Source organism: Apteryx mantelli, chromosome 13, assembly GCF_036417845.1.
Source record: "Apteryx mantelli isolate bAptMan1 chromosome 13, bAptMan1.hap1, whole genome shotgun sequence".
Lineage (NCBI taxonomy): Eukaryota > Metazoa > Chordata > Aves > Apterygiformes > Apterygidae > Apteryx > Apteryx mantelli.
In genome coordinates, this window is record NC_089990.1 from 28383535 (window position 1) to 28395435 (window position 11901).

At 51.1% G+C, this 11901-nt stretch overlaps 1 long non-coding RNA gene across 1 annotated transcript; it reads left to right on the forward strand.

The window, feature by feature from the left end:
* The first annotated feature begins 686 nt into the window (after nucleotides 1–686).
* On the forward strand, nucleotides 687–1660 carry LOC136993282 (uncharacterized). The gene is made up of 3 exons (XR_010885538.1): nucleotides 687–875; nucleotides 1348–1483; nucleotides 1631–1660. It is a non-coding gene; the product is annotated as an uncharacterized lncRNA (long non-coding RNA).
* The last annotated feature ends 10241 nt before the right edge of the window (nucleotides 1661–11901 follow it).

Below are 11901 nucleotides of genomic sequence, written 5' to 3' on the forward strand. Positions count from 1 at the left end.
GCTGACCAATGGAGAAGAAGGACGTTGTGCATGAGCATCTTTTCCATTCCAGGCTAAACAGTAAGGACGTTGCTAGCAGCTCAGGGAGCTCCAAGATGCTCTCGATAAAGCCCTCTGCATGGCAAGAGCTGCTGCTCATGACAGCGGGCTCTCCAGAGCTGTTTCCCTTGCCTCTTCAGGCTCTGTAGCTCCCAGGAGGCGCCTCTGCCTCAGCCTGACTGCACGTCCTGCCCTTTCTCTAGCCTCCCTCTTTATAACACTGAAATGCAACCCAGGCTTGGGAGGGGGGAAGAAAAGGGTTTCTCTTCTCTCATCGTACCGCAGGGAAGAGGCAAGAACACGCTTGTTGCATTCGAGCGGTGTAGCAGTGGCCCCAGGCTGATGTGGACCCTGCTGAAGGGCTGGGCCTGTTTTTTCAAGCACACTACCACTCGCACCGGGCGTGAGGCTCTGGGCGAGTTACCTGACATCTAAGCAGTTTGGAAATCAGGCAGAGATTCAGGCCTGCCTCTCGCTGTGGAGAGGCTGAAGGAACTGGCTCCAAGCAGCAATGTTACCTTATTCTTGGTGGCTTGTTTGGACACTTTGTGCACTCCCGTTTTGCAGGCAATTTTGATTGATACATTGTTGTTCAGCAGCAGCCTCTGCTGCCCGCTTCAACAGTCTTCTCCAAACTTCCTTTTGACCAGTTGATCCGAGAAGCCCAGAGGACAGCACCGAGCATCCTTTATATTCCACGTATCCATGCCTGGTGGGAGGCTGCTGGACTCACCTTGAGAGCTACGCTCACAACATTGCTAGAGGGCGTTCCAGCATATGCTCCAGTGCTGTTGCTCGCTACGTCGGATGTTTGCCATGCAGATCTCCCGGCAGAGGTATTTCTCTCACTGCCTTCCCGGCTTCTTTCAGTCTCACGTTAATTTATCACTCCATTAAGCACCGAAATACTGTGCTCTCCTAAGCCATTCAACACCGGCATTACTAGGGCACCCTGCTGGCATCTCTTCCCTCTGCAGTTGCCACAAGGCTTCAACCTGAAGGGCAGCAAGGCAAGTAAATCCAAAACAGGCAACCTAGGAGATGCTCAGTGTCCTCCCTTGGAGCACTGGAACCTCGGGTCGCTTCACAGAGCTTTAATCCTAGAGGTGTTCCTTAAAGAAGATGCCCTAAGTTGCCCTGCCGACCCACTACAATCTCGCCTTTAAGGCCAAGAAGCAAACTTGTTCTAGTCTCTCCCTTATTCAAAGCATTCCTCAGCTTCACTGGAAAAGGCATTCATCTTTGTGGAGCAGAACACAAATTTGCGGGGGGCTTACGGCTGCGCTGTCTTTTCTCCTCCCACCTCAGGTACGAGCTTTATTTTCTGAGCTTTACGGAGAAGTTTTCCATGTCCAGTCACCTAGCGAGGAGGAAGGGAGAAAGTTTTTCGAGGACTTGCTTGTCCAGCAAGCTGCTAAGCCTGCTGCACCACAGAAGAAAGCAGGTGAGGCTATTCTACAAACACAGAGTTGCTATCTCTAGCTTAGCAGCCATTCGGCATTTGCTTTGGTAATAGATTTCCTGGCACGAAGGTTTACTCTGCTTGTGTCTGAGTATCATCACTTGGCTAACCTTTTCTGGTTGACTGAAGCTTGTCAGGCACGGGAAGTCCTCCTGCCTGCGGCATCACCACCTGAGCCTCGACTGCTGACAGAGGAGGAAGACAGGCAGCTCGAGGAGCAAGGGGATGAGACATGGCCAGCGGTGCCTGCAGAGTCCAGTACACCCCTCTCTACTGGCAAGTCCTTTCTTCCTTTTTTCTTTTTTCTTTTTTCCTTTTTTGGATAAGGTGCCAATGACATTGATATCTTCCCTCTTGTCATGGCATACCTGGTTTTGGTGATGCCGGTGGCTTTATGCCAAAGGCATTCCATTTCCAAATTAGGCGCAGCATGTGAGGTCAGTCCCCAGGACAGTCACTCAACGTGCTTATGAAATAAAGCCCAGCCACAGAGCTTGGCTCACACTGTAAAACACTGGCCTCGATGGCCCCGCAACGGCTAACTCCTCAAATGTAACATGTTGTTTAGAGCAGTTGCTGAACACTGCACAAGTTCTTATGGTAATAGGAAACAGTGAGGATTTTTCCTTTGCTTTTGCTTCCTTTTTCTCTTCCTCTCCCTCTTGCCTTCCTGCCCGCCACCCCCGCACCAAGTAATTGCCGTCTGTCTGTGAGGCTTAGGCAACCTCTGCTTTTGGAACACAGGAGAAGGAGAGCTTGTCTCCAAAGCCTTTTCTGCTTCTCACCTCTTTTACTTCCTGTGATGAGAGACGAAGCCACCTGAGCTTATGACCTTGCTTTGTGCTCATGCCTTCGGTCTACAGTCTGCTCTGTGCACAAAATCGTCAAGGGCATTCTTTTATGCATGATATAATCTAATAGTTCTTGCGCTTTTTAATTCTAATAACAGTTGGGCCCCCTTCACTTGCTGCCCTCTCTCCTTCAACACATGCATGTAGTGAGCCAGCACAACGGTACTTCAGTCCCTCTCACCACTTCCCTTGTGCACCGAGTAAGACGACGGTGCTAGATTTTGCAGACAGAACTGCTTAGCTAATGCTTTGGCTTGCTTTTTCTCCTATCTCTGTGCAGCTGCCTGCAGACAAAAGCGAAGGAGGAACGCATCTCCCTCAGAGAGCCTAGCAGAGAAGAGGAGGAAATGCTCACCCCCTGCTGAGAAGGAAACCAGCATCTCCCTCAGGGTAGGCTGGAGCTCACTGATCCACCTTTGCTTCCCGCTCTGCTGACAACCCTTGAGCTATCCGTTCTGCCAGCAGAGCTGCAGGCATGGGCAACATTCAGCTAACGGGGAGACAGAAGCACCTGAGGAGGCTCCCACTGCCAGCTGGCAGCCCTCTTTCTAGAGGCTCTGTGGCCTCTCTTCAAAAGATGCATTTCGCAGGGCCCTGCATTGCAGCCACAGAAGCTCATCCAAGGCAAGAGGGGCTTTGCTGTGGCAGCCGCTGTCCTTTACTACAAAACGGGCCATGGCAGTTCCCGCTGTTCTCAGAGAAGTTCACTTGCAGTTAGGATCGTGGAGGTGACTGATAGCCTGAGGAGCAGCACAATGCTAGCTGAAACTGGAGCCTTGCTTTTTCTCGCAAGTCGGACACAGGAGCTCATTTCCTCCATGGAAATCTGCTGCGATATTTAGTCTGTTCTTGGACGTTTCACTCCTTTTTCATTTAGCCATACAAGGAAGGAGGATGCGAGTTGTGTGGGACCATCTTCTTTTGTGTCTGAACACATCGAGAGCCTATTCAAATGATCTGGTGCTAACGTAAACTTGTACTGTCTCCCTTTTTTCTTCAGCAACTGCTGAATGTCGTTGGCGACGCAACAAAGGGCTGCAACATCCGCCACCTCGAAAAACTACACCTGGTGCTCAGCCAGTGTGTTTTCCGCCATCGGCAAGACGATGACAAAACGCAGTTGATAGAGGTACTTTGCTTACACAGCACTTCCTGTCACTGTTCTGCACTTCTTCCTTGCGCACTGTGGATATCCTGCTTATTCGCTATTCCTCTCTTTCCTGCTTAGCAGTCTGTGTTACATACGAGTTGCTGACTTCCACCTGGAAGGCATCTACAGAGACTTTCACTTCATACAAAGCAGCTAGCTACAGGATTTTACATTTCTATTCCAGCTTATAGCAAGTTTGCCTGTGTTTAGTTGGCAATTATTATTCCTTTTTTATCTTTTTTTTATCTTTTTTTAGGAAATGAAGGAAGAAATTGAAAACTTCTCCCGTGCTCAGTAACAGGAAACGTGCTTCTACTCTGCCATTCTTTTTCATTATTTGCTGTTTAGTCCTCAGTGCACAATTCAGTGAAGAGAGCCTGTAGTTATAATATAAAGACATCTGTTTGTATATATATCAAAATATAGCGAGGCTATACCAATAAAGCTCATATAAATCCTTTTAAGCTTTCTTACTGGCTGTTTGTTGCTGTTGGTGTTCCAAACCTATTGCGTATACATACATGATCTGTTGAGATCGAGGCGTTCAGCCTTCCTTTCGCATGTGCATTGCCTGAAAGTCTCGTGCCTGGCTTTTTTAGGAGACCAATGGTCATCAGTGCCTTTGACCTACACACATCTGGACGTCTTCCAAGTAATCTCAGTGCCTCTCTCAAAGCCTCTCTCAAAAGAAAGCAATGGAAAACTCGACCATCTTTGCCCAAACGGTGACAGGCGGTTTTTCTGGCGCCGCCTGTGCTACTGCCTATGCCGTTGTCTATTAGGCAACGTTGCAAGGCAGCGCAGAGGTCATTCTTCTCCGGACCTGCTCGCGCCCCCAGGGATTCTCAGAGAAGGAAAACAAGCCTGCAGCAAGCGTCGGGGAGGAAAACTCTTCCCCAGGCAGCGGCACTTTGCTGTGCTCGGGGCGCCCCGCGCCCGGGCACGTCTCAGCCCGCAGCGCTGCCTGCTGCCCGCCGCCCCCCCCCCCCCCCAGCAGCTCTCCTCCGCCCGCTCGGCGGCAAGCGGCGCTCGCGCTCTCTCGGCCCCTCGCCTCGGCCCCGGCCCCCTTCTCGGCCCGCCAGCGCCCCCGGCAGCCGCTCCGCCGCCGGGCACGGCTCTCCCGGCACAGCTCTCCGCCCGGGCGGCCGAGCCGAGCCGAGCCGAGCCGAGCGGCGCCGAGCCGAGCCGAGCCGAGCGGCGCCGAGCCGAGCCGAGCCGAGCGGCGCCGAGCCGAGCCGAGCCGAGCCGAGCCGAGCCGAGCCGAACCGCGCCCAGCGGCGCCGAGCCGAACCGCGCCGAGCCGAGCCGAGCCGCGCCGTGCCGAGCTGAGCCGAGCCGAGCCGAGCCGAGCCGAGCGGCGCCGAGCCGAGCCGCGCCGCGCCGAGCCGCGCCAGCCCCCGGCTCCCCCGGCGCCCACCCCCGCCCGCAGCGCCCGCCCGGCGCCCACCCGCCGCGACCCCCAGCGCCGCCGGCAGCCGCGCTCCGCGCCGGGAGCCGCCCTGGCGGCGGGAAGCGCCCCCGAGCCCCGCCGAGGCTGCGAGCCTGCCGGGGGCTGCAGCGCCCACGGCGCCGGCTGCCCCCGCACCCTCGCCCCCGCCGCGCCTGTCGCGCTCTCGGCTCCGCGCAGCGGCCCCGCGCCCCGACGCCTCGCCGCCCGGCGCCCGCGCTCTGCCCCGCCGCTGCCCCGGCCCGCCTCGCCCGGCCGCAGCCTGTGCTAGCGCGCCCCGCAGCCGCGGCGCTCCAGCCCAGGGCGCTGCTCTTCCCCAGCGCTCTCCTGCTCGCCCCGCCGAGGCTCAGCGCCCTCGCCACGGATGCGACCAGCGTGTTCGTTGCACTGCTTTAAAGGCTCGCGTCTGGCATTGTAACACAAGAAATCGGCTTGGGGCAATGGTAACTCCCTTGCCAGGCTTGCTTGCCTGGATCGGCAGCGGTAATGGGCCTTCTTCCCGACGGAGAGCTGCCAGAGGCTGGTCACAGCCTGCCCTTCTGAGCGCAGATCCAAAAGCTGCCCTGGCAGATGGCCGTTGGCAGACGTCCATCGCAGAGCAAGCGGCCGTGGGAGCGTCGTCTTTCTTTTCCTGCTTCTGCCCGCTGCAAACAGAAATCAAGCAAACAGCAGGCAAGAAAATCAGGAGGAGAGAGCGCTCCTGCCCTTCCCCTTTGTGCAGTGCAGTGCTGTGCGATGCAGCAGGAAGAGCCGAGAGCGAACAGCTGAAGGCGCCACACACAATTTACCCCAGACTTAGGAGAAGCTCCAAGGCAGCTAAGCGCTTACGAAGGAAACAACCACCCGAGCTGTAAAACTGTGAGCATCCCTCAAGGGACACAACCTTTGCTGATCTGGTTTTACATTTGACTCACTGTGTCCCCTCAGAGAGGGCTGCTGCCCAGGCGCTCCTGCTCCTCTGCATCTTCTACCCTTTCACTTGAAAAGCCCTCCCTCCTGCTCTCTCTCCTTGCTGCTAGCACTGGTGTCGAATGGTAGTGCTCCTACGAGTAGGGCTGCTGCTTGCCTAGGTGCTTGCCCAGCACTCCCTGGCAGGGCAGCGCTACCCAATGCAGTGCACTTGCCCCGGACGACGGGAGCATCAGTGCAGCCCTCTTTGGCTTCAAGAGGTTCAGAAGCCTCTTAGCCTGGGCTTTGCACCTGCATCTTAGGAAGGAGAGTGTGCTGGGAACTGACAAGTATGGACTTGGTGGTGTGGCTGTGTGTTTCCTTCCCCTTCGGAACGAGCAGAAGAAGAGGACGGTGAGCATAATCACGGTGAAGAGCCTGCCTGTTTGGAGGTGCTGGGAGCTGCACTTGACTTTGAGGAAGAGGGTGAGGCTGAATACCAGCATGAGGGGCGTGCAGAAGAGGAAGTCCAGGACTCCAATGGTGATGAGGAGTATGTGGCAGTTGCTAGAGAGGCGAACAGTGCTAGAAACTTACCCCAGCATGTTCAGCAGCAGCAGCGAGAGGCTCCAGAGCAGGCCGGAAATGATGCCGGACAAGTGCTTTCGGCGATGGCTTCGGCACCAGATGGGACAGAGGACAGACGGGCACCTCTCAATGCTGATGGCTGTCAGGAGATACAAGCCAGTCCCGTACGTGAAAAGATCCAGGAAGAGGAATATCCCAAACTGCACTCCCACATTGAACTGCATCAGGTACTGAACTGTTTCGATGGCGATGCAGAGCAGGCAGTCAAAGTCAGCGGCAGCCAGGTTCAGGATGTAGACAGTGAAGCGGTTCCTCCAGATGCAGAAGCCGAGGTACCACAGGACCGTGCCATTTCCCACCATGCCAGAGGCAGAGCTGATGAGGCAGAAGCTCTCCATGAACTTGAGGAGAGCATATGACGGCTCTGCCTTTTGCACAGTCCCACTGTAATTAGTCCCTTCAGCCAGGCTTGAACTGCTTTGAAAGGAGAGCATTATGAACTGATCAGTCACTATGAAATAACCAAAATGGAGAAAGTTTCTTCTTCTCTCTGTTTCTGCAAGAGACAGAGGGGAATTTAGTGACTGATACACTGCTTTTATACTTACAGCCTTGTGGCCTGGGACAGCTATCGCTCACGGAGTATGCATGGCTGATGTCTGGGAAGGTAACAGCAAGGTGCTACATATTGAGGAGAAGGCAAAATCATGCAGAAATTTGGAGAGGTTGAAGCAGGAAGACAGGGTGAGGCAGTTCAACAGAGTTAAAAAAAAAGAAGCAGAAGAAAACATTGCTACTTATAGAGAGGGAGGAGCAGGAGATGGGGAGGGGGTAACTCTACGCAGTGATCGTGTGTGTGTGGATGTCTGTGAGAGAGGACATGAAGATGGAACAGCAGAGACAGAGAACATCCCAAAGCATTAATGATGGCAAGGAAATGCTGAACCTATCCCACAAATGCTTACCTTCCTGCCCCAGTGCATTGGAATTGACTGCTCAGAGAAGCTGGGACCTGGCATCAGCTCTAGTGTCTTTCTCTTGGTTTCTGATTCATCCCATGGATCTTCTGGGAAACATTTTCTGTGAAAAAGACAAGGAAGTTCTTTCAGCCTGCAGATTCAGTTTCTGTCTCCTGTGCGTAATGAAGCAGGTGTTGTCAGGAAGGAGTGTTTTCACTGTACTGAGGAGGCTGGGACGAAGTCAGCAGCAGATGAGAATGGGGCTCTCTCATGTTGTGAGGCAGTTTCCTATTTCTGCTCTACTTCTCTGGTTGCTTTTACAGTAGGTGGGGAGAAAATTACCTGCCAGGGATTCCATTCCCAGGGATGCTGTGGGATTTTGCATGCATCTGTGAAAGGCTCTTGGTGCGTTCGTACTCTGGCCAAATGCTGTTATAAAGGAGATGTACAAATGAGCAGTCAGTAGAGATTGCGGGAAGTTTTCAGAGTAACTGTATTCTGTTTTGTTTTTTCTTTCTTGGAATATGAGAATCAGCTGGAATGGGATTATTCCCGAGGAGGATGTCCCTTCTTCCAATGTTTCCTTCAAAAATCACTTCCTGTGCAATGTCTCGCCCCAAATCCTGCCAAGACCCCCAAAAGAGAAAGGGCTTGTCTGCTGCGCGTGGGGTGTGAAAGGGAGATCAGACATTGAGGCCTTCACAGCCTGGGTGCTAGGCATCAATAATCCTCTTTGGGCATTATCAGCCTTTGCCTGCCTCCCCGAATGCTTCTGGGCCTCCCTTTGACAACATGTGTAAAAAGGTGACTATTTCTTTCTCCTGCAGATAGGAGGAGTCTCCCCAAACTGCACAGGGCTCTAACAGCATTTGATGACCCGTCGTTCACCTCTGGCCCCAGAGAATTAAAGTATTTTAGCAGCTTGACCTGAAAGGGACTTTAGAAAAATAGTAAACACAGCGATTTATTCGCAGTAATACAACAGAAACCCTGCAGACCAGAAGTATGCTTGCTGTGTGCCACTTACTTACAAAACGAAGAGGAAGAAAAGAGTTTTAACAGTGTGATTGTGCAAGCTTCAAAATGGGCAGGTGTTGACTCCAGAGGGACAAATCTCACTCAGACTTTGGGTATCACGTGGTGAAGCAGCAAAGGTCTCTCTCTCTGCCTCTACAGTCAGGAATTGTCTTTGATTAGACAAATTAGACCTATTTTGTGATATTGTGACTTTTGTTTGCTACTTTTGTTTGATGTTTAAGGTAGGCTGAGGTGAGGGAGAGAAGAGGGTTGACCGCAGTAGGAGCTCTTGGAGTTGAGAAGGGGGTAGCTGTGGGAAAGGAAGGGTGGGGATAACTACTGAGGGCAGAGGCTTGGGAAAGGGAAGCAAATCAAGTCTTTTTAGAGTTTTTCTCTGACCCTTCTGCATGTGGTGAAAATTGGACTGCTCTGAAACACGCATATGCACCTACAGATTCCTTCCTCCAGGCCTCAACCACATTGCAGAAATACCAACAGTACTGTGAGTGCCTTATGTTGCAATCAATGAGAAAATAAAGACTATTTCAAACGCTGGTGTCTAGGAGCTCTTGTGATGAGTGGAGTCAGGTTTGCTGCCCTCAGGGTGGCAGGTGTCCCTTGCAGGCACCTCATACCACTGGTACATGGACTATGTTGAGGAACACACTCAGCACTAACATCCTTGGCTGCCTGTCTCCTTTCAACCATCCCCAGGAAAGCAGAAATGTGGTTTTTTTACAGGGTGCTGGTGGCCCCCGAGGAACGCATTCTTCTTAGCCATGACCACTGACCTTCTAGAGTGCTCTGTGTCCTGGCATCTTCCCAGAGAGATACTGAGCAATTCAGAGGACAAACATAGCTCACTTGCTGAGGGCATGCTCCATGGTAGGCTGGGCTGGCTATCTTAATGTTAGTTCAGGGCAGAAAATTCTGCATATGATTCCTATTCCTTGCAGTCATCCTATCACCGACTTCTTTTGGACCACAAGAAATATATTGCAAACATGTGGCAGATGCCACCTCTGAGAATGCTTATCTCTTACTGTCAGTGATTGAGAGGGTCTACGATGGTGGTTTACATCCTCTGGAGGTGCCTCTCTCTCCATTGGGCATTCAGGGAATGTCAGGTGATTAGCTTTCTATCTAAGGCATTTCAAACAGATTTCATAATGTTAAATAGCATCAGCCTGGGCCATTGATATGTACTGTCATGTACTGTCATACTGGTTGTAGTGGACGCCCTGTGGAGATATGCCAAATCATCAAAAACTTTGCATTCCATATAATGCAAGTGAAGTAACCATCCTATGACTTCCATAGACCATGCAAAAGCATGCTGAAAAAGTCCCTCACAGTTCTCGTATATCTATTATAAGGCTTTGGTAAGATTGGTCTCTTGTCTCCAAAGCATAGTCAAAACCTGAGTCTACTTCCTTAATGAAACTAATTAATGAAAGCCTGCATCAAATAGCAGCAGCATAGCTCTAGTTTCACAGACCTTGCAGAAGATGCTCTACTGCTGCTCAGGGTCACACAGATTGAGAAATTGTCAGTCCTCTTCCCTAATGCCTGCTGCTGATTTCACAACCTCCCTCAACACAACTTCTCATTCCCCAAGGGTCCACTGTCACTGCAGAACCTCCCTTAGCACACTCACCACTACCGAGTGTCCTCTTCTGACCTCAAAACCTCTCCCAACACAAGTTGTCACCATACATTGTCCCCTACTATTCACACTACATGTTCTACAGTAGGGTCTCCTTGAACTCTGTAGCCAGCCTTATGACCCCTCAGCAGCCACAATTCTGCAACCTCTCCTAGTGTTACCCTTCAATACACGATGCCCGCTTCTGATGTCACAAGGTCTTTCAACACAGCTTAGCACCCACAGTATTACCTGCCACTTCATACGATCTTTCAGCACAGTCCCTCACCGCACCTCAGGCACTTCTGATTTCACAAACTCCATGAAGACAGCTCCTAGCCATGTAGCATCCATTTCAAGTTTCACAACTTCCCTCTACACCGTGCCTTGTCCCCATCCTGCCCATCATCAAATTCACAACACACATTCACCATGGCTCTATCAGCAAACTCCTTGCCAGTATTCACTATGCAGCTGCAAAACCTCGTTCATCTCACCATGCACAGTCCCTCCTTGTCCAAATCACAGCTCCCCTGAGCATGACCTGCTGCCATAGTGGTGTCCAGAGCCAGGTGCCAAGGTAAGTGGAATGGAAATGGAGAAAAGACCTTTCTCCTTTGCTGGCACTAAGCACAGCCCTACGGGGAATTATTTTGCAGCAGGAGGTAGCAGCAATTCTTCATTTGGACTTGTGCATTAAGTCACCTCTGGTAGTCCATTTGGCTAGGGAAACAAAAGGACATGAATACGATGCTAGCCAAGTTGCTGCCATGTGTGCCACTGGGTACAGAAAGTGGCAGGCTGATTCATACTAGGTTAGCAGGCCAGATGCTATTGGCCTGATCTCTGGCTTCTGTCATCTGTTGTTTCTCTTCCTTTCCCAAAGATTGTAAGACTTTGTTTACCTTCTTACCCAATACTCCTTTCCTGTAGTGACTACTGATAACCCTCATTAAGCTGCCCAAGACTCCAGGTGACAGTAAAAGGATATTTAAGTTAGGGGACTATTTTCACCAAGACATTTCTTTACCAGTATTTATTCTCATTAATTGTAGGATTTCTGTTTTCACTCTGTAGATCGCTGGCATTCTGTGCAGAGGAGATGGAGACATTAACTATGTTGCTATCAGGCCATTCCACATTTCCAGAAATTTCAGCAAAACAAAGTAAAGGACAGTAGCTGAGACAATGTCTTTCCTGACATCCGGGAGGCATAAGCTACAAATACACAGTAGAGTTCAGAGCCATGATGAATTTGACTTGGGCCTTGGTTGAGATGATATGCTGATATAAATCAGCATGTCTATTTGCTTCGTTTGTTTCATTTCATAGGTTCACCTTTGACTGCAGCTGTTCAGGTTAAGAAAGATGGAGCCCATCATGACAGTGAGATTTGTCCGCCCTCAGTTCTGAGGTAGATCAGATGCATCTGCCTACAGAGACATTCATTTTTTTCCGCAGAAGAGCCTAGAGTGACTAAGTCAGGGTTAAATTTGCTGACTTCCATCGGCATTAAATAGGTGACGTCCTCCCTCAGTTTCCCAATTCGTAAATGAAGGATTTTTTTTGACTGACTTTGTAATTCACTGACCTCTGTTAAATCATGCAAATTCTTGCAAAGAGGCTGGATTTCCAGTGATGAAATTTCTGGTGAGATAGGACTTGGAGGGTCATCAAGAGGTCACCCAGGACATCTTCTGTCCCTATAAAAGCTTAATCGTAACCACTCCTGAGAGAAATGAGCCCAACCTGTCCTTAAAAGACTCCTGTGATAGGAACTCTTTACTGTCCCTGGAGGATGGTGACTCTTCCTACAGCTTGAGGTTTCTTTCTTTTTTTTCTTTAATGAAGATTT